Source organism: Ambystoma mexicanum, chromosome 13 (assembly GCF_040938575.1).
Source record: "Ambystoma mexicanum isolate Mex_15411 chromosome 13, UKY_AmexF1_1, whole genome shotgun sequence".
Classification (NCBI taxonomy): Eukaryota; Metazoa; Chordata; class Amphibia; order Caudata; family Ambystomatidae; genus Ambystoma; species Ambystoma mexicanum.
Window position 1 is genome coordinate 343715487 of NC_090938.1, and position 18879 is coordinate 343734365.

The 18879-nt window shown below is 42.5% G+C and overlaps 1 protein-coding gene across 4 annotated transcripts in view; it reads left to right on the plus strand.

Annotated features, from left to right (window-relative positions):
* The window catches only part of RBM23 (RNA binding motif protein 23), a 1244959-nt gene that overhangs the window by 1035 nt on the left and 1225045 nt on the right, over positions 1–18879 (plus strand). The gene's annotated exons all lie outside the window — the stretch shown is intronic.

An 18879-nucleotide genomic window follows, 5' to 3' on the forward strand; every position in this document is an offset into this window, starting at 1 on the left:
CCCAATTTTGGTAGATATGACACAGTAAGATTAAACGATTTGGCCCGGATTACACACTTTGGTTAAGTGGTGAAACTGGCAATTGGTTCCAATCTGCGATGAAATCACTTAACCACACATAGTTCCTGCTTCATTTCCTATAAAAGGTTTGGGTTTCAAGAGTTTAAATCGTTTTTTTGGCATTGCGTTGAAAAGTACACTTTGCCTAATTAACTAACCTGACAATTATACAAATCTTTATAGTAACATGTTGAGCAGACGGAGAACAGCTGTAACTTTATTTTCTCTGACCTGCATGGAAGTTTACAGTAACAACATGACAAATAATGTGAGCATAAACACATGTACTTGGGTTTTAAAAACGTGTCATCAAGACTAAAAGGCACAGTAAAAGGTTTCTGCGTTGTTACATAGACGATAGTTTGCAATCTGGTGGACCTAAATTCGAGCCTTTTTGTTTAAGGGGTTGTGCCCCCCTTCATCTCCCTATTCCTCTGCCCCCTTAAACATATACCTATAGTAGTCAACCTAATTGCAGATTATGATAGTCTTTGAAACCTGGGCATTCTGTGTAAAAGAAAAGGCAATATATGATGTCATCCGTTTATCATTATTTCAACCTGCATGTAGGGTTATGCACCCCTCCAGCCTTGACACCCACCGTTCACACCCCTTAAAGGACAATACTCTGTCCCAAAAGACAATTCTCTGTTGTCTCCGGGCCTCTAGTGGCTCTTTTTGTAATGATTAATGACAGAACTAGTCTCTGGTAGCTGATTTGTTTTCCTGCACTTGAAAACCGAGTGCTGGCTGGCTTGGAACAGCTGTTTCTCAGCAAAGTGGAGACTTTCCCCGTCCTGGATAGGCTGTGTGCAAGATGCAATCCTTTTAATTGTAAACTCCTGCAAAATGGAGGACGGGTGCCAACCCTAGCGACAAGGGTTATCCACCACGCACACATTATTGATTTGTTAAATAATTGAAAAGTAAACTGAGGCTTCTGAAAAAAGTTTAATTGGGTAAATAATGGAAATGGGTTTATAAAGGGAGTTCATTGATCTCAAACGCAAAGGGTGGAGATTCATTGTTTTCCAAAATTAAGACACATTACTTGTTAAAAGGATAACTCGTGTATACTGTAGGAAACGTAATATTTATTAAATGTTCCCCCGAAAACCTTTCCCATATAAACAAAATAAAAAAATAACCAATACGTATATTGAATTACGTGTGTGTGTATATAATCAATGAGTAGAGCAAAATGCAGTAAACTCCCTTTTTTTGGCCTTTGCCTACTTTAACCATGCAAAATAAAGGATTTTTCTACTGAACTGTTGCTCTGATTTCAGTATTTTTGGAAACTTGGTTTGGGCAATTTTGTGCGTTTTTGCAAAGTTTGTGATTTTGTGTAAAATATAATAATAATTAAATAAATAAAGTAAAAAAACAATCCAGTTTAATTTAAAACTCAGATGAAATAAAATCATTACGTTAGTAAAAAAACCTTTGCTATAACAGCTTGTATAATTTACTAATAAACCTAATCAGTGCCCCATCAAATATTTTTTTTAAGTCTTAGATTGGTTCGGGAAATTGCAAAAATTGCTTATTCTAGATTCCCGAATTGATTACCAGCGAGTACTCAATTCGGGAATCTAGAATTGAGTGTACATAATTGGTTAAAATGGAACCTCCTGATATATGTCTATATTTTTGACTAAATGAGCCTCACTTTTCCCTCACAAAAGTTGGTGTTTGCTCGCTAAAGTAGTGTCTTGGTGAGAAAGTAAAGTCTGTAACCATGACCAATGATTCTCTTTGATCTCTCGAAAACCACATTCACCTAATATGCATTTTATTTGTAAATCTGAGTCATCCCCTCAAATTAAACAGTATATTTCCTTGTTAACGAGTTTCTTGAACTTTCACTGCTTTAAAGTGTTTGCTCCTCAATGGGCAAAGTAGGAGAATTCATCAAAACCAAGTGAGAGAAAAGTTTCAACTTCTGACATCACTTTAATATAAACAAATCTAGAATTTAAATGTAGAGCGACAAAATCTAACTTATTGTGGTCCACATATTCCACCTGATGTTTGTCATTTGACTCAGTGTTGAAAAGAGGGTGTTGAAAATAATGAAAAGATGAGTTGAACGATTTCAAAATTCTGGGTCAGATTCCTTAAATCCATATATTCTTTGATTCCCGTGCTTCTCAAAGGTATAAATCAGTGGTCTACAAACTTTTTTTTGGCCTGGGCCCCCGTGAGCAAAATTTGGACTGGCTGGGCCCCCCCCAAAAATGCCAAATGAACAGTATGCATTGCGCGCCGTCAACTGCTCCCATCACAGTCGCTGGGCTCCCTCATCCCACTCCTACCCAGTCCGTGGGCTCTCCCCACCCCACCATACACCCTGGGTTCTCCCCACCCTGCTCCCACCACTTTCCTATGGTTCCTGCCCATCCTGCTCCCACCACAGTCCCTGGGCTCCCCATCCCGTTCCCAACACAGTCTGAGGGCCAGTGGCATGTGGTGAATTATTTTAAGTGGGGGGGAATAACTATTTCCCCCAAAAATGGCACAGCGACCGAGCGCAGTGAGGGAGCCCGAACCAATCGGGGGGGGTTTCCCCCCGTAATTATTTTTAAAATAATGGATTAAAATGTTGCATTGTAGAGCATACTTAAAAGAAAAATGGGTAAAAAGCCAAACAGTTTGCAATTGGTGCTGGGGGACCAAGAGGGCAGGCATGACATTTTTTACTGGACATCTGTGATAGATGTCCATTAAAAAGATAAACGATTATGTGTGTATGCAAAGCACTGGAGTGCCAAGGGTGAGAGCATGATATTTTTGACTGGACATCTATGATAGAAATCCAATTTTAAAAAAATGCAATCCCTGTCCCCTGGGCTCCACAGCGCCTCAGAAGGAGAGCTGATTTTGGCAGATGGGTAGGGGGATTATGCAACAAAGGCATGTAGGCATTTTTAAAATGTGTTTGTTGTACAACCCTCCTTCCCCCTTCTACTCAACCACTTGCCAAAATCAGCTCAACGGACACACACACATGCATCCATCACCATACACTCACTCATAACACAAGCATACACGCATCCATACACATGTTAAATAAAAAAAATGAACATAAATGTACCTTCTGCATTGGCCTGCGTGTGGGTGCTGAAACACCCTGCTCCAGGCTGCTCTGTCCGTTTGTGCGAGGAGGCGCAGGAGACATGCAGTGCCCCATCCAGCATTTCCAATGAGCTATGCAATGCCTGCGAAGCAAAATGCCCCAGTCTTGCATTGCTCAGTTAGCATGTGTGGCTAGGGGACTGAACTGTCAAAGGGAAATAGTGTTTCCCTTTGACATTTCAGCCAGCCCAGGAGCACTTGCTCAGCTGAGGGAGTGCTCACTGTTTCACTGTAATAATAATGGGTGAGGGGGCCACTGTGTGGGCGCCCCCTCACCATTATGGATGAGCAGCCAGTCTCATACTGGCCAATAGGGCAATAGGGCAATGCCTGTATCAAAAATAAAATGCAAAATGCTAGTGTGGGCCAGTCAAAATGGCCTACCTTTATGGCCAATGTGGGCCAGTTTGATGAGTTACTTCACTTTGCAGTTAGTAATTTTGACCATTGTTGCTGAATGAATATTCTTTAAATATCACAATGTACTTACATTTTAACGCAAAGCACCCCCTTGGGTACTATTGAAACAGTCTGTGACTAAAGGAATGAATATGGTGCCTGAGACGTTCCCAGCTAGTGGAGATAACCTTGATTTGTGCGATACAACATCTTTGTAGTCCGAAGATTCAGGATTTCCATCACCCATTTCGTCGTCTACTGGTGGTACCAAAGATAAGAAAAGTGTCCTTCCCACATTTGCATAGCGAAAAAGCCATGCATTGAAGAACTACTTAGTGAGTGCAGACTATGTGCCTCGAGTGCCCAAGACCAACGTATATCTTGGAACAGTACCGTGTGGTCGTAATTATCAACATTGTGGGAACATAATTGGGGGCAATTTTATTAATCATCCGTACACAGGGAAAGGGCATATCTTTGAATCACTCAGCAACATGTGATTCAATGAATTTGATTTATGGTTTGAAATGTCTCTGCAGGATTTATTACATAGGGATGACTACTAGGGAGGCTAAAATAAGGTGGACGGAGCAGAAGTTTAATATCTTTCCAAGATGTGAGGAATCAACTTTAGCTTGGCATTTTCTGAAGGTTGGACATGCAATATCTCAAATTAAAATAGTTATCCATGAGCTTATAAAAACCCAGAGAAGAGGCTGGGATATGAACACGATACGTCTGCAAAAGGAAATACACTGGATAGACAGGCTGGATGCCATGTCACCGTGGGGGAGTGAATTTGGATTGGCACCATGATTGTTTCCTTTGAGTAGATGGAATGTGTATCGATGGAACATGAACGATCAGGATCCAATGGTGAGGTTTTCCTAAATTGTGCATTACTTTTATAACAACAATATTGAGATGTTTATCTTTTTGAAAAGAGCCAATGAAGGCATAACTGGAGTGGGTGTTATCTGAATCATGATTTATTGATTTATTTGTTTCAATAGCAGTATGCCCTGTACATAGGGTGATGCTCATCTGTGAATGACCAAAGGAATACAGATTGCTGGAAGAATGGGAGACGTTCACCCTTTCAGTGTGGGGCTATGGCAACTGATTTATATGCAACGCCATGTTCATTGGTCAATGATGACAAGCATATAGATGTTTATTTGATGAAAAGATGCATCTTCTTTAGAATAATGTGGACTATGTTTGTGTACATTACCCGTATTAGGTGTTCCGGTGGAACGCTGGTTTGCAATATCCCATAAAGGTCAGGGTCTAAAATAGCCAAGCGCTGGGTGCTAATTAGCTCCTGGAGTCACTTGATCAGCGCTTGGCAATACTTGTTTTCGGTGCGTGCAGACGCTGTTAGCTGCGCCTGCTGTGTGCCAGTGGGATTTTCATAAATATCCACTAGATCGCGCCAGTGCTATAACATGGACTTGTGGAAGACCTAGGTTCTGTGGGGGCCGATACAACGCGACCGCTTCGGCGCAGGAGACATTTGGGCGTGCCCAGTTTCGACGCAGGGCTCTTTTGTCGCCACAGATTAGTTTTATTTTAATGGACGGTTATGCATTATGGTGCTGAAATATGTGGCTTGTGGACGTTAAAGTAACACTTCGAGTTTGGCCTTGCGGTTACATTCTCCGGCGCAGAAGCCTACAGGCAATGGTTTGTGGCTGAGCGACAGCTTTAATTTTTTTTTCTTGTCTTTATATATATATATATATGCATATTCATATTCCCTGCAGTCACTCGCATTCCCCCCCACAATACGATGCTTTCGGTAATTAAACAAAAAAAGATATATAATGTGCATTTTTTTCCATCACGATATTGCGTTTTGTTGGTAAAATATGTAACTTGTACACATTTATATAAGCCAGCGAGTTTGGCTTTATGGTTACGTTCTTCACCCCCCACTTTACAGGCTACCATTCGTGGCTGAGATGCAGCTTTATATTTTTTTTAACCTTTCTTTTATTTCCCTATTAAAATAAAAATAATTGTATGTTTTGCAAATTAAAAATAAAGATTTCGCTCAGCCACGAACCATGGTCTGCATGACTGCGGGCGGCGAACTTAACCACAAAGCCAAACGGCTACCTATGTTTTCAATGTGCACAAGTTATCTATTTTGCCACCATCATTCAATATGATGATATAAAAAAATGTATTTGATATATATATAATCGCTGGATTTACATTTTGTAATATACTGTTTGTGAAGGAGACGTGTGTGCGGAGAATGGTGTGTTGCAAGTAAACCATTTCCATTTGGCGCGAGGGTCTTTAGACGTAGCTGCAATGTCAGCCACGTCCAAACGTCCCTCGCGCCAAATCGGCGGCGCCAAAACGGCTTCTGCGCCAAAAAGGGCGCGACGAACGGCCGCTGCGCCGAATCGGTGGCGCCAAAAAGGGGTGTACCGCCTAGGTTGTCTGAACCCTGCTTCCCAACACAGATGACGCATACTCAGCAAACGCATATGAGCATGCTTCCCATAAAGTTAATGTATTCATTGAGCACTGATGACAATCGTTAGGCAGGCATCTTTACTTTCCCCTTTCTAATAAAAGGTAAAACAGTGCACGTTAGCAAAATGTAAAAAGCATTGGATTAACCTTCATGCACCATATTTAAAAAGCAAGTCCTTCTATACATTAAATACATTTTTCCTCTTTCAAGGTTTGTCAAATACCTCTGCAAACTGTTGTTTATTTATTTGCATTTTTAGAGTGCTCACACAGCCCGGGGGCGCTGTTACAGGAATATGTCTGCGTTGTGTATTTATAACGCGCTTAATACCCAGAGGTTTCTAAGCGCGAACCCATCGATCTAACCTGTGTTGCTTCGTGTCGTCTTGTTAACAAAGCGAGCACGTTGCTGCGGAGCTATCCTCCAGGGACTTTTTGCCCAGTCATTTAAAAAAATAGGTAGTAGCTGAATTATTGTTACAGTATACAGCATACAAATAGATTGTGTAGGCGGCAGCATGCCATATAATGATTAGAAGTTAACATTGGTCACTGCAAATCTGAATTCCTTTCTAAAATCTAGTGTTGCGTTTTCCGTTTGGTCACACACTCTTGTAAATCTGAATCAGGGCAGCAGATTTGTACTTTAAAGGTTGCATGTGCCAGTATCAACTTTACTGTTGAGTTTACTTGTGACGCTGGGATATGCAGCAGCTTCCCACCACACCTATGCTATTACTATAACATTTCACTGTCTCCTGCCCTATAGGTACGTCTTTGCTCATCCAGAAGTAATGGATTACAAGATCTGACCTGACAGACCACTACGCAGCTGTTTTAGACAGCGGCTTAATTGGCAGTGTGAATAAATACAAATTGTAAAACTGTGCCATGAAATTTTTAAAATGATAGCATTATGATTCTAAATGTGTGTCAGAACATATGCCTTAAAGTCAAAGTGGTTATACGAAGCACAGCATAAAGCATGATGCAGAGACACCTCTGTCTGTGCTTCTTTCACTACCGCCAGTTGCAGTGAGGCTATGCTGCTCGACAGAAATGCAACGGAGTGAGAACCAGAATTGTATGGCCTCTGTGCCTAATTCATTACTCAGAAATGACATACCACAATTGAAAAATATTTGTTAAAATTTAGAGTCCTTACAATGTGAACGTATATTTTGTGGATTTGCCATAAACATGGGATGACAGTAGCTTTTTTCAGCAGCCCACAGAAGTAGGGCCACATTCAGCTCCTTCATAATGCATTCGAGTGCAACACTCCTAAACCTCCAAATCCCCTCTTTCTTACGCTTGCAAAAACCCTGTATAACATATGTACGCAATGTCCCACTGGCACTGACCTACAAACCTAGAAAACATAATTATTTTCAAATTCCTTTCGGAGATGAGGAGTGTAGAAAGGGATGGCTTTCAGAAAATGGGGGTTGATACCGGAACACCTATGAATGCTTTCCTGAAACTAATTAATAGCTCCTGTTCAGATTAACATCCTGACACCTAGGAGCTACTTTCAACTCCTGCTTCATGAGTCCCTATTTGGACCCCTGAAGTTTGGAGAAGGATTTGGTGGGTTGTTATTAGGAAAAGGGGTATACCATGTCTCGGCCATTTTATATTGAACCCTTTTTGCTCTCCTGGCTAGACTGATGGTGTCTCATACCATTTTCTAGGTTAAGTGGACATGGATAGCAATACCCCATTGCTTTCTTTATACCTGCATGCAAGTCGCCATTCACTTGAATGTAATATCACTAATGTTATAATTCCGTAAATTGTAATTTGTTAATCTGGGACGCAGTATGACTTTGCCTTTCCGTAAGCTCTCCACAGTTACCATCACCTTTGCTTCTGTGCAGACTACTTTAACTGCACTTATCGTTGCACTTCTCACACACCCTAGTTTATGTAGAGCTGCCTCTTCCTTCCTAAAACCTGGGCAATGGGAGTCAATTGGTAGCATACCATGTAATATTTGTGGTATTGACCTGGTTACTTACTGGTAATCTTAATCAGTGCGCCAGATAAGATTTTGAGGTGGGAGTATTTTACTCCCTATTTGTAACCTTTGAGAGTAAATGTGATTTCAAGGGAGTAAAATAGTTTTCTCTTGCACAAGAGAGTAAAACATATGACATCTAGCTGAAGTGTACGTAAAGTTAACTGTATGGACATCATTATCATGTCCACATCATGACAGAAAAGCAGAGTTCACTCAACATATAAAGCACAGTACGCAGAAGCACAAGCACCTTCTCACAAATGTAACAGATGAGCACTAATACTGTGAGATTTCCCTGCATGCATATAATCGGTACAATAGGAGCATAAGCTGCTTAACACTTCCCTCATACAGGACAGGCCAGCTTGAGTAGGAGCCGTTCACGCTTTCCTCGCACAAACTGAAAATGCAAATCAGGACAGCAGCAATGTAAGCTTTCATCGTGTAGAACTGGTAGAGCAAATCCATGCAAGATAAAGCGAGGGTAGAAGATACCCACACAAAGAAAAGTTAAGAAATGGGCCTCACACGGAGCAAAGTGACGCTGCGTCGCCAGAGGTTCATTTTGCATGTGGAAGTGTTGGATTTGCAGTCCGGTGCAGAGTCCAGTCTGCCTCCAGCTTTTGTTGTGAACTGTTTGTCCTGAGGAGCTGCACTACGTGATCAGTCCAATTTCTATCATTACTGGGTCTGCCTTTAAAAACCTCTCCAGCGCACGGAGTCCAGTGCAGAGTCCAGTCTGCCTCCAGCTTTTGTTGAACTGTTTGTCCTGAGGAACTGCACTACGTGATCAGTCCTATTTCTATCATTACTGGGTCTGCCTTTAAAAACCTCTCCAGCGCGCGGAGCGTGGTGCAGAGTCCAGTCTGCTTCCAGTCCGCTTTCGCCGCTGAAGTTGCTGAGGAACTGTGAACCACTGACTGCTGGTAAGTGTCAATCATGGTAACTGATATCCGCCCACAGACGCGGCAAACAACATTGAATGCTCGAAATCGCGGCAAGCTTTCCTTTTCAACTGAAGCCGCAATGTCATTTGTTAGCGTTTCCATCAACACTCCCCCTCCCTTTCCTTCCCTTCCCTCCCCTCCCTGTGTCCACTCTTTCTCCCCTCTCTCACGCCCTTCCTCTCTCTCTTGTCCTAGCCTGTCCCTGCTCTCCTTCTCTCCCCCGCCTGGCTCAATCTGTGGCCGCAAGTTCCCCAAGTTCCCCTGTTGGTCCCTCACTATTTGATGCTGGTGGCGTCAGCGGCGCCGAAATCAAAGCACCAAATATCGCTGTATATCCAGCTGAAGTGTTGGCGCACGATGTGCAAACTCAGAAGGTGCTTCCCCAAACACCGACTAATGATTTGCACACACACAAAGCTGGAAAGCCCGGCTGTAAACAACGTGACAAAGCTGTATGAAGGAGCTGACACACCTGTTGTCTTGGACAGTGCTAATAAGACGTTGGCTGACGTATGTTGTGATAAAACCGAAGTAGTCGAACAAGTTGTGACATCTGACTGTTCGACTCAGAATTCTCACTTCAACAAGCCTTCTAATGTTTGCAATGACATTTCAAAGGCGGTGAAACTGAACATAGTGCTACCCCAATCAGATTCACTTACAGTCACTACTGCGATTAATCGACCTCAGATACTAGAGTCAACTGTGATGGTAGAAATTGACACTGCGTCTTTTCTATCCCCGTTTGACCTAACAGATACAGAACTCTTGGCTTTAAAATTACCAAATGGGATAGGAAATGTGACAAACTTTTCCTTTGTTCCGCCAATAATTAGTGAAAAAAACATGACTCTTCAGCCAGAAGAGTTGTTGCTGGGAACATGGTCTCTGAAATTGAGTCAGACGTGCAAAGTAGGGGACGCAGTACGTCCATTGGAAACTCTTGTACTTCAGCCTTACCTGCCCTCCCTTCCACCTAATAACCATAAAAAAAGTTTCGGAGTGGATTTGGCAGGACGAGAAGCGCGGCTGATGGAGCGGTTGACAGCTGACTATCAAGCTGTAAAAAACAAATGAATCTACAGTTTTTCTATGGCCCCGCAAAGTACGTCAATCGCAAAAGAAAAGCCGCCTAGCAACAGTGAGAAAGGAGTGAAGTCCGTTCATAACTTAAACGACACGGTTAAATCATGGACGAGTACACTGCATCAAAAAGATGCACAGAGCATACAAAATACGGGCATCACCTCGACAAGAAATTCATACTCTAGCTCCTCAAAGGAGCAGACTGAAAACTCGCGATACCATTGCAACACAAAAGCAGCTCATCAATTCTCAAGAAATGAATGGCAAATAGGATGAATCGTCTATCCTAGAGTCTAAGTCAGACACTCACAATAAAGAGAATTTATCGGTGGCAGCTGGGATACAGATCCATAATAATGTTCTAGCGGCCACATCGCTAGCCTTGATCCCATTCATTAAGCTCTACGAACACTAAATGAGACTGTAAAAGACCAAAATGCCCTGATGCACAATCTAATAAATAAAGTCTTGTCACTGGAAGAAAATAACACTCATTTATTGATTAGAATTGAACGTGAAGCCGAGATCTCCTTTCAATGGCAAAACCGGCTAGGAGATCTTGCAATGAGAGACCATATGGATAAAAATTATCAAATGGAGGCGATTTTGGAAATAATTAAGTGGTGTCGGCACTCTATACCCATGAGCATGGCAGACATTAATGGTCCATCAAATGAGAGGTTTCCACAACGTCCAGAAAGAACAAAAGCAAATACAAGGAAAAACGTAATTCCACGCGGAAAAAACACCCCTATGTGTACCACTGCCCCTGATGAGAGTCTTGATACACCTCAACCAGCTGAAGCAAACAACGTGATTACTGTGACAGCCGATCCACAAGTTGCACCTACAATAGAAGATCAGTCTGAATGTATTCATCCGAGTAAAGCACAACCTGGATCGGGTGTTCCACCATTTCACCGGCGGTTGTTGTGGAGACAGACCAAAACATAAATGAAGCTACTGTACTTCTTTCTAAAGGAAATGTCAACACCTTTGGTATTTTTAATGGGGCTGCAAAACTGATTGTTTCCACGGCTCCATTCAAACTGTGTGAAAAATCTACAAAAGCCCCTGTTAACAAGCAAATACCGAATAAGAGGCAAACAAACACGAGCAAAGTTCAAACGAAAACCAAACAGTTTGTGAGGAATCTTTCGACACCACAAAAGCTCGGTCTCTTTTCGTGTAATGCATCGAACGCTCAACAGGATGAGCCAAATAGTGTGCCACCTAAAAAATCAGCGTTGAAAGAAATTCCAAAATCAAATGTGGCGGAAATACCAAATCCAAATAAAAGACGAAGAATTGAATCTGTCTCTGGTTCAAATATGACTGATCTAAGTGTTACTGACTTACGTGATCTTTCCACATACTCGATTGAATCTGATGAACTGAAGCAGCCAGTACAGGTGGACGAAAGCTCTCGTTGTCATGACCCATAGAACTTGCCCTTTCTGGACTTCCTGGTCCTTATCGCGACAGGGCTTGTAGTACTTGTTACTCCCAAAATGGCCGTGCCAAGTGACTTGCCTCGCACCAGCTTCACGTCGGACACGGCATGTTCTATAAATTGGCCACGGCCCCGCGTGTCTCAGCACTATCATTAGGTAGTGACTTGACGTGTGTGTGCTGTTCGGCGAATCCACTATTCCTAGTTTCCTGGTTCCTTCTTCCTTCCTTCCACCCTTTCCCTCTAAATCTGCTCCCGAAATCCTCAACCCTAGCGACCGCTACTTTTCTTCCTGGACATCCTGGAACTGCGACCTTCCTGGAACTCTGAACGCGCTCTGGGGCCGGACGAGACTCGAGCGAGCCTATACAAGACCCGATCCGTCCACAAGAGGAATCCTCCCGCGGAACAGAGCAAGAAGCGATCCCAGGTGAGACGGGGGGAGATTTACGACACTCGTCCCGTTATAAAGATATCCAAGGCCCGAGAAAAATTCATCAAACACAAAAATCCAAAGCCGGTGATACTAACAAGCCAGCAATGAGTGCTAATTCTAATCCCTCATGTGAGACTTCACAAAGCCAGAAACAGATGACGGATGAAGATGGTGCCCAACAAATAAGATTGATCTCAACAAAGCTAAATCCCAAGATGACAGCGGCTCAATGAAAAAGCAAAAACAAATGAATCCAAAAGAAACTATGCCTTCGAAATCGGCACAGGAACAAAAGCTTTGGAGAATCAGACTTGAGAATATTTTCTCTGACGCAAATGAAGTTAATTTAAATCGCAGAAATGTGATGCGGTACATAATTTTCCATCACTAAGAACGATAACTTCCAATGATCTAGCCATTGTGGAATACATCACTGAGGACTCTCTGGATATGGTCTACTTGCACATAAACTCTCAGGCAGTTGAAAATGCTTTACTTGCAGCAAAAGACGAACTGCTGTCGTACGGTTTTGATTTGACATTAGAAGCCCAACAACCGAGAGAAGGAAGTGCAAAAGCAGTGCCTTATGACTGAGAGCAAACTCACGAACAGAGACGAGAAGCTCCAAGGAAACAATTTAACATAAAGGAGGGAACAGTTGGCAATCAAAAAGTCCCCCTTAAATCTGTTTCACATTTTTCCAACAGAGCCTAGCTATCGCAAACTATTAAGGAGGATGTGAATGTGCTACTATCATGGAACACTAGAGGCTTTCGGCATTTGTTCCAGAATTTTGAAGTTTCTCTGGAATTTTTTTTTTGCATTATGTCTCCAGGAGACATGGCTGCGGGAGGTGCCCTCCAGAGATGGGTATTCTGTTTTGAATCCGCTGGAAAAAATCAGTTTGGTCGACCGTTCTCTGGGCTACTGACTATGATAAATAATGCCTCCGGATGGGAGATTCTGCATTCTTTTTCTGCAAATCTATTTGCGCAGGGAACAACTCTCCAAAACAAATGCGGACCCAGTGCAACACTCAAGTACTTACTGCTGATTAATACTTACTGGAACACAGCGATGATCTCTTCACGTCACTTTATACAATCGATAACAAAATTGATTGATGATAGTATGGAACTGCTGTCTGAGCTACATGTGATAGTATGTGGCAATCTGAATTTTTCGTGGTTTGACGACCACAGGACTATGATAAAACATAAGCATCAAGCCCTCACCACCTGTATAGGCAACCAATTTCAGTCAGCAATGAGTGCCAGGAACTGTCATATGTTAAACTGTCAAACAAAAGGAGACTGTCCTCCGAACTACGCATCGCAGCGTGATGGCAGTGAAAAAATCATTGATTACTTTTGGGCATCAAATACTATGTTAAATGAGATCGTACAGCTGAAGATTCTGAAATCGACACTTAGCGATCACAATCTGCTTGAACTAACTTTAAAAGCGTTTTCGTCAACAAATGAAGAGCGATTCAATCAGCCAGTCGAGGTAAATCAAAGAGGCAACCGGCTAAAAATATACAATAATCAAATGAAGAGATTAAATGAAATGATGTCCTCAGAAGATGTGGTACCACTCAACAAATTAAATTATACTGCTCTGTTGGCAGACTTTCAAACAAAGTTCAACCATCCAAACAGTTGCACATATATAAAAAAAATATGAATTTAGTGCACTGGTGTCCCAAAAAAAGAAACAATTGCAATGTGATATGAGAAAATTTAAAAAAGGAGCAGACCCAAATAAACCGACGCGAATGAAACATCTTAAGGCGAAGTACCGTAACTGGTTGAAATGTTTTACAACTATGAGAGACCAAGAGCGAGGAGAGCGAATTCTAAAGCTAATTTGTCATCAGACAAAGGAATTATGGAATATCATAAACAACAAAGATATATTCCAGAAAGCAAAGACCCATCATGGTATCTCTAAGGCCAGTTCGGAACAACACTTTGCTAAGGTCTTTGGAATTAATGTAAACCAGAGGAGCGATGAAACGCCCGTAGTCGTCCATTCCTGGAACGTAATCGAGTCGAGAGAGGACATATCAACAGCAATCAAACAGCTAAAAAACTCTCGAGCGGCTGGACCTGACGGCCTTAACGTCATATTAAAAGCAAATAAGGAGCATTGGACAACTTTCATTTATCATCTGTTTCGAGTGATAGCTACCACAAAGTCGATCCCTGAATCCTGGAACTCTGCCATCATAGTTCCTATTTTTAAAAAAAGGCAGCCGAGATGACCCGGCGAATTATCGTCCAATTGCCCTATTGGACATTGTGGGTATGATTTTTGCGTCCTTTTTACAGCAGAAGCTGTCAAAGTGGGCTATTATCTCAGGCCACTTCGATAAACGTCAGACAGGTTTCACTAAGGGTGTTGGAACAGAAGTGAACTTGACTATATTGAATCTGCTGAAACTTGAAGCCCTACAACAAGGCAAAAATCTGTGTATTGCATTCATTGACATGAAACAAGCGTTCGATTCACTCGGCCGATTAAAATTGTGGGAAAAATTGAAGATCTGGTCGTGTCCGCTTGAATTATTGCAGCCAATAATGGCCCTCCATAAAGAAACTTCGATCAGAGTGCGAATTAACGAAGCTGGTGAGCTCACTGAGGAAATAATTACCAACAAGGGAGTTAAACAGGGATGCCCCCTGGCTGCCCTCCTATTCAAATTATTTATATCAGATGTTTCTGAAGCTTTTTCTCAGACACAATGTTTTCCCCTAAAGATCAACAGCCATAGTATCAGCTGGACAATATATGCGGACGATATTGTCCTAATGGACTCAACACCAATTGGCCTTCAGAGACTCCTATTGGCTCTAGAAAAGTATTTAAGTGACAACCCTCTGCAAATCAATGTGGAGAAGACAAAGATCATGTCGATTGGAAACACTTCAAAAAGATTAATCAAAAATTCAGATGGAAACTTGCAGAAGTACAGATACAATACGTATCAACTGTTCGATATCTAGGCATCCTATTCAATACCTCAATTAGAAAACATGAATGGATGTCTGATCTTAAACAACGTATGTTGACCTTTTCGCTGCAAGGGGCTAAGCTTCATGCCGAATACGGGAAGTTCACTCTAAAACCTGTATTAACTTTTTATATTCAAAAAGTGATCTCGTCGATCACACTTGGAGCCGAGGCCGGCTGCAATCTAGATTATAATCTGTGGCCAACCCTTGAAGGTTTGTTTTGGAGACGTATCCTCAAGCTTCCAAAAGGCGTCTCAATGATTTCCATAAGGTACGAATTGGGAATCAAATCCATGTACAACATAGTTGTTTGGAAATCGCTGGCTATGCTACAGAAGATGCCGCTAACGGATCAGGCCCCGGCATATCAAATTTTCTCAACTGCGGGCCAAAAGCAATATTGTGGTATTCTGCAAAATTGCTTCATCGACTAAAAATGATCCTAGAATTTGCAGATATTAAGTAGGAAACACTCATGGCAATGCCCCAAATCTCCAAACAGAAACTAAGAAAATGGAACTGGTTACAAAACAGAGAACAAAGAAACCTTCTGTCTTCGTCGATTGATTTACTAACTGTTTAGATCGTCTGCCCAGATATCTCCTAAAATTTCCTTCAAGAAAACATCGCAACCAATTCATGAGACTGTGTTTAAATGCATACACAACTAAGGAGATCCAATGGAGGCAAAGAGTCACTAACATCGATAATGACCTCTGTAGGTTCTGTGAACAATCAGTTGAATCATTGAAACATCTGATCACTGAATGTCATAAATTAACGCAGTCACGAAATCGCCACTTTGGACCTGTTTGTTACGGTAGATGAAGACATGGACAAATGGTGGTATTGGATTTTGTCTGGAACTAATGTACCCCTCACTTGTGCAGTATGCGAGTTTTTGGAAAACAATATGAGCGAGGAACTGTCCTAATTTGGAAATGTTTTCCTTTATTTATTTATGTTAATGTCAAGAACGTCTTCGTTTCTGCGACTGTTTTCTTGTGTTTTTGTGTGAAAGTTGGAACTGCTTTTTCATTGTAATTAAAGTTTATATATAAACTAATTAATTGTTACAATTAAAATAAAATTAAAAATAAATAAAAAGAAATGGGCCTCTGGGGCCTCTGCAGTAGAAGCTCACCGCACATAGAACAGTACAACCTATTCTTCAGGATTTTACACTTCCTAATATAGAAAGGGTATGCCATAAGCCTCAGTAGATCATTCTTTCCTCACATGGAACAGGAATGTTGTGGGTCCCAACCGTGCAAGATTAGCACATATAAGGTTACAGCATTAGAAGTTTCTCTCGCATACAGATGAAACTGGATGGGGCTGTGCAAGCACACCCACACTGAACAGCTGAATGAAGGGCCCCACATGCAAGCTAGACTCACATAAAAAGGGAATAGCCTAGGCCTTAGCCCAAATTCCCAGCAGGGGCCAAGCGATCCAAGCTCCCCTCACATAGAATAGAAATAGCTTACTAGCATTGGGAGCACCACCCACATAGAACAGTGCCAGTTAATTGCCTCTGCAGGGCAAGCTACTTACAGATAAAACTAATATTGCATTGATAGCTGCTAGATCAAATAAGAGGGCTAACTGCTTGCGGAATCGGAAAAACTCATAGTACAAAGTTAGTAAGCCATCATTTGAAGGAATTCAGCCTTTGAACAACAAATGATTTGCGTACCAATTCCCAGCCACTATTCAGCTGGTTCATTTCCTAAAGCATTTTGCAGAATGCGATGTTAATGTAACAGGTGGATGCACTGTCATGAGAGGACAAAGGCAGTGAATATGGCAAAGGAAATGTGCACAAGATCACACAGTGAATAGCTTTGAGTCAAACGACATGCACTCAGGAGCCAAGACACATGTACACCAAACCCACAATGCGCAAGTTGAGCATGATGAGAATACAAATATATGAAAAGAGATATGGGGTAAGCGCTAAGAAGCTCCTTATGACTACAAAGAAAGTCAGCCAGCTCCTTACCCACAATTGCTGTTACAGGTACCGTCGGCACTAAGCCCACATACAGGGCAAGCAACAACACGATCTGTGAGCTAACACTCTTGATGGTATTGTATAAGGTAACTTAAAGACAATACTCGCGAGGATGAGAAATACCACCTGAAATGTCAGCAAAATCCACAAACCCTGTTGAGCAAACAGGGACCCAGAAAGGCTAAAAACAGCAAAGGGAGGATAACTTAATACATCAGACTCCTGACAAGGGTCAAGTAGGAATAGTGATTACAGAATACTGAGGAAAACGTAGACATTCACACAGGAGCTGGCTACAACAGCACACCACACCTAACAATCGACAGGGAGCTAAGGGTGAAGTGCAAGGGAAAATCTGGAACGGACTCCGAGAGAAAATAAAAGAACAGGAGCAGCTGTCATGCTCACTGGCTCCAGGACACCTACCCCACACCACCAGGTAATGGGGACAATGGGACACTTAACCCATTGTCGTGCCTTTGGGACGTACAAATACTGGGTATAAACAGAAACACTTTATTATGGGATCAGAGCGCTTCATTTTGTTTCACGCGCCTTGCTGCAGGCCAACGTGCATACTGTTTAAACAGGAACACTTATTTATGGGACCAGAATGCTTTATTTCTTTCCACGTGTTACAGGTTGGGCGTTTCCCATTCCCTGGGTTGAGATGTACATGCAGATATTAGGAGGGGCATGGCGTGGCAGGCAGACCAGGACCAGTGGGCGTGGCCACAGGAGCTCAGCTATATAAGCTGCTTCATCTCCAAGGCCAGTGCTTCGCGTTGATTTACACTCGCGTGCAACGTAAGGCTCACTGCCGCCTGAGTCAGCAGACTTACCTCTTGAAATCCAGCACCTTACCTGCATATTCACACCTTGGAAACCGCCGTTCATCCTTCCATCTTTGTGTGCGTCCTCAAGAACCAGCGATCCTGTTTTTGACTCAGCCGCACAGCGCGCTTTTCATCTCCGAAGCTGGTCCCTGTGAAGGAAACGAAAAAACAAGGTTGGAACATTAATCAACAATTTAACTGAGGGTCGCGCCGCAGTAAATCCTAGCGTACATCCCTAAAAGACCACTTACCAGTTTTCGGGCCTTCGTGGAGCCATTCTCCATCTCTCCTGCTCCCGTCTCGTGCTCCGCAGCAACTGCCGGGTCTGCAGCATCACCTATACGTGGAGAGAGCAAAAGAGACATTACTTACAGAACGGACAACAATACTGAAAACTAACTGTACCAAAACTGTTAAAGATAAGAGGAGATGAAGAGGAAACTGAACAACACTTACCTGCAGAGAAGTGGACTGGACTACCACATGCGACAGGCCAGTGAATGAATTCGGCCCCTGCTAGAAGCAGCAGGACGGAGAGCTCATCATTAACAATCATCAGGTGAGCCTTTCAGGAACAGCACATTCACACGAAAATCACGCCTAGGGAGGAAGGGTCTGGAAGAAAGGGGTCAGGGTCGTAGACTGGCATACTCACTTCCCCTTATATATCCACGGAGGGGCAGTGCTACTAATTGCTGCAGTCCAGAGCATAATCGCAGGGGGAGAGCTAAACGGAAGCGATAGCATCGCAGGGATCGCTGCAACTGTGCCCCAATGCCCCTGCAGAGACCAGCTGAGCGTAACAGCAGTGGAAACTAAATTACAAGGGCATCCCCACTCCACCCCCTTCGCCTAGAGAAAGAAAGGCAAACCGGGACACAATACTAAATCTATAAATGCAGAGTGACCAAAGGATCAAGATTTCACTGCTGAGGATGGCAGAGACAAAGGAATAAAGAACAGCGAGAAACTGGACT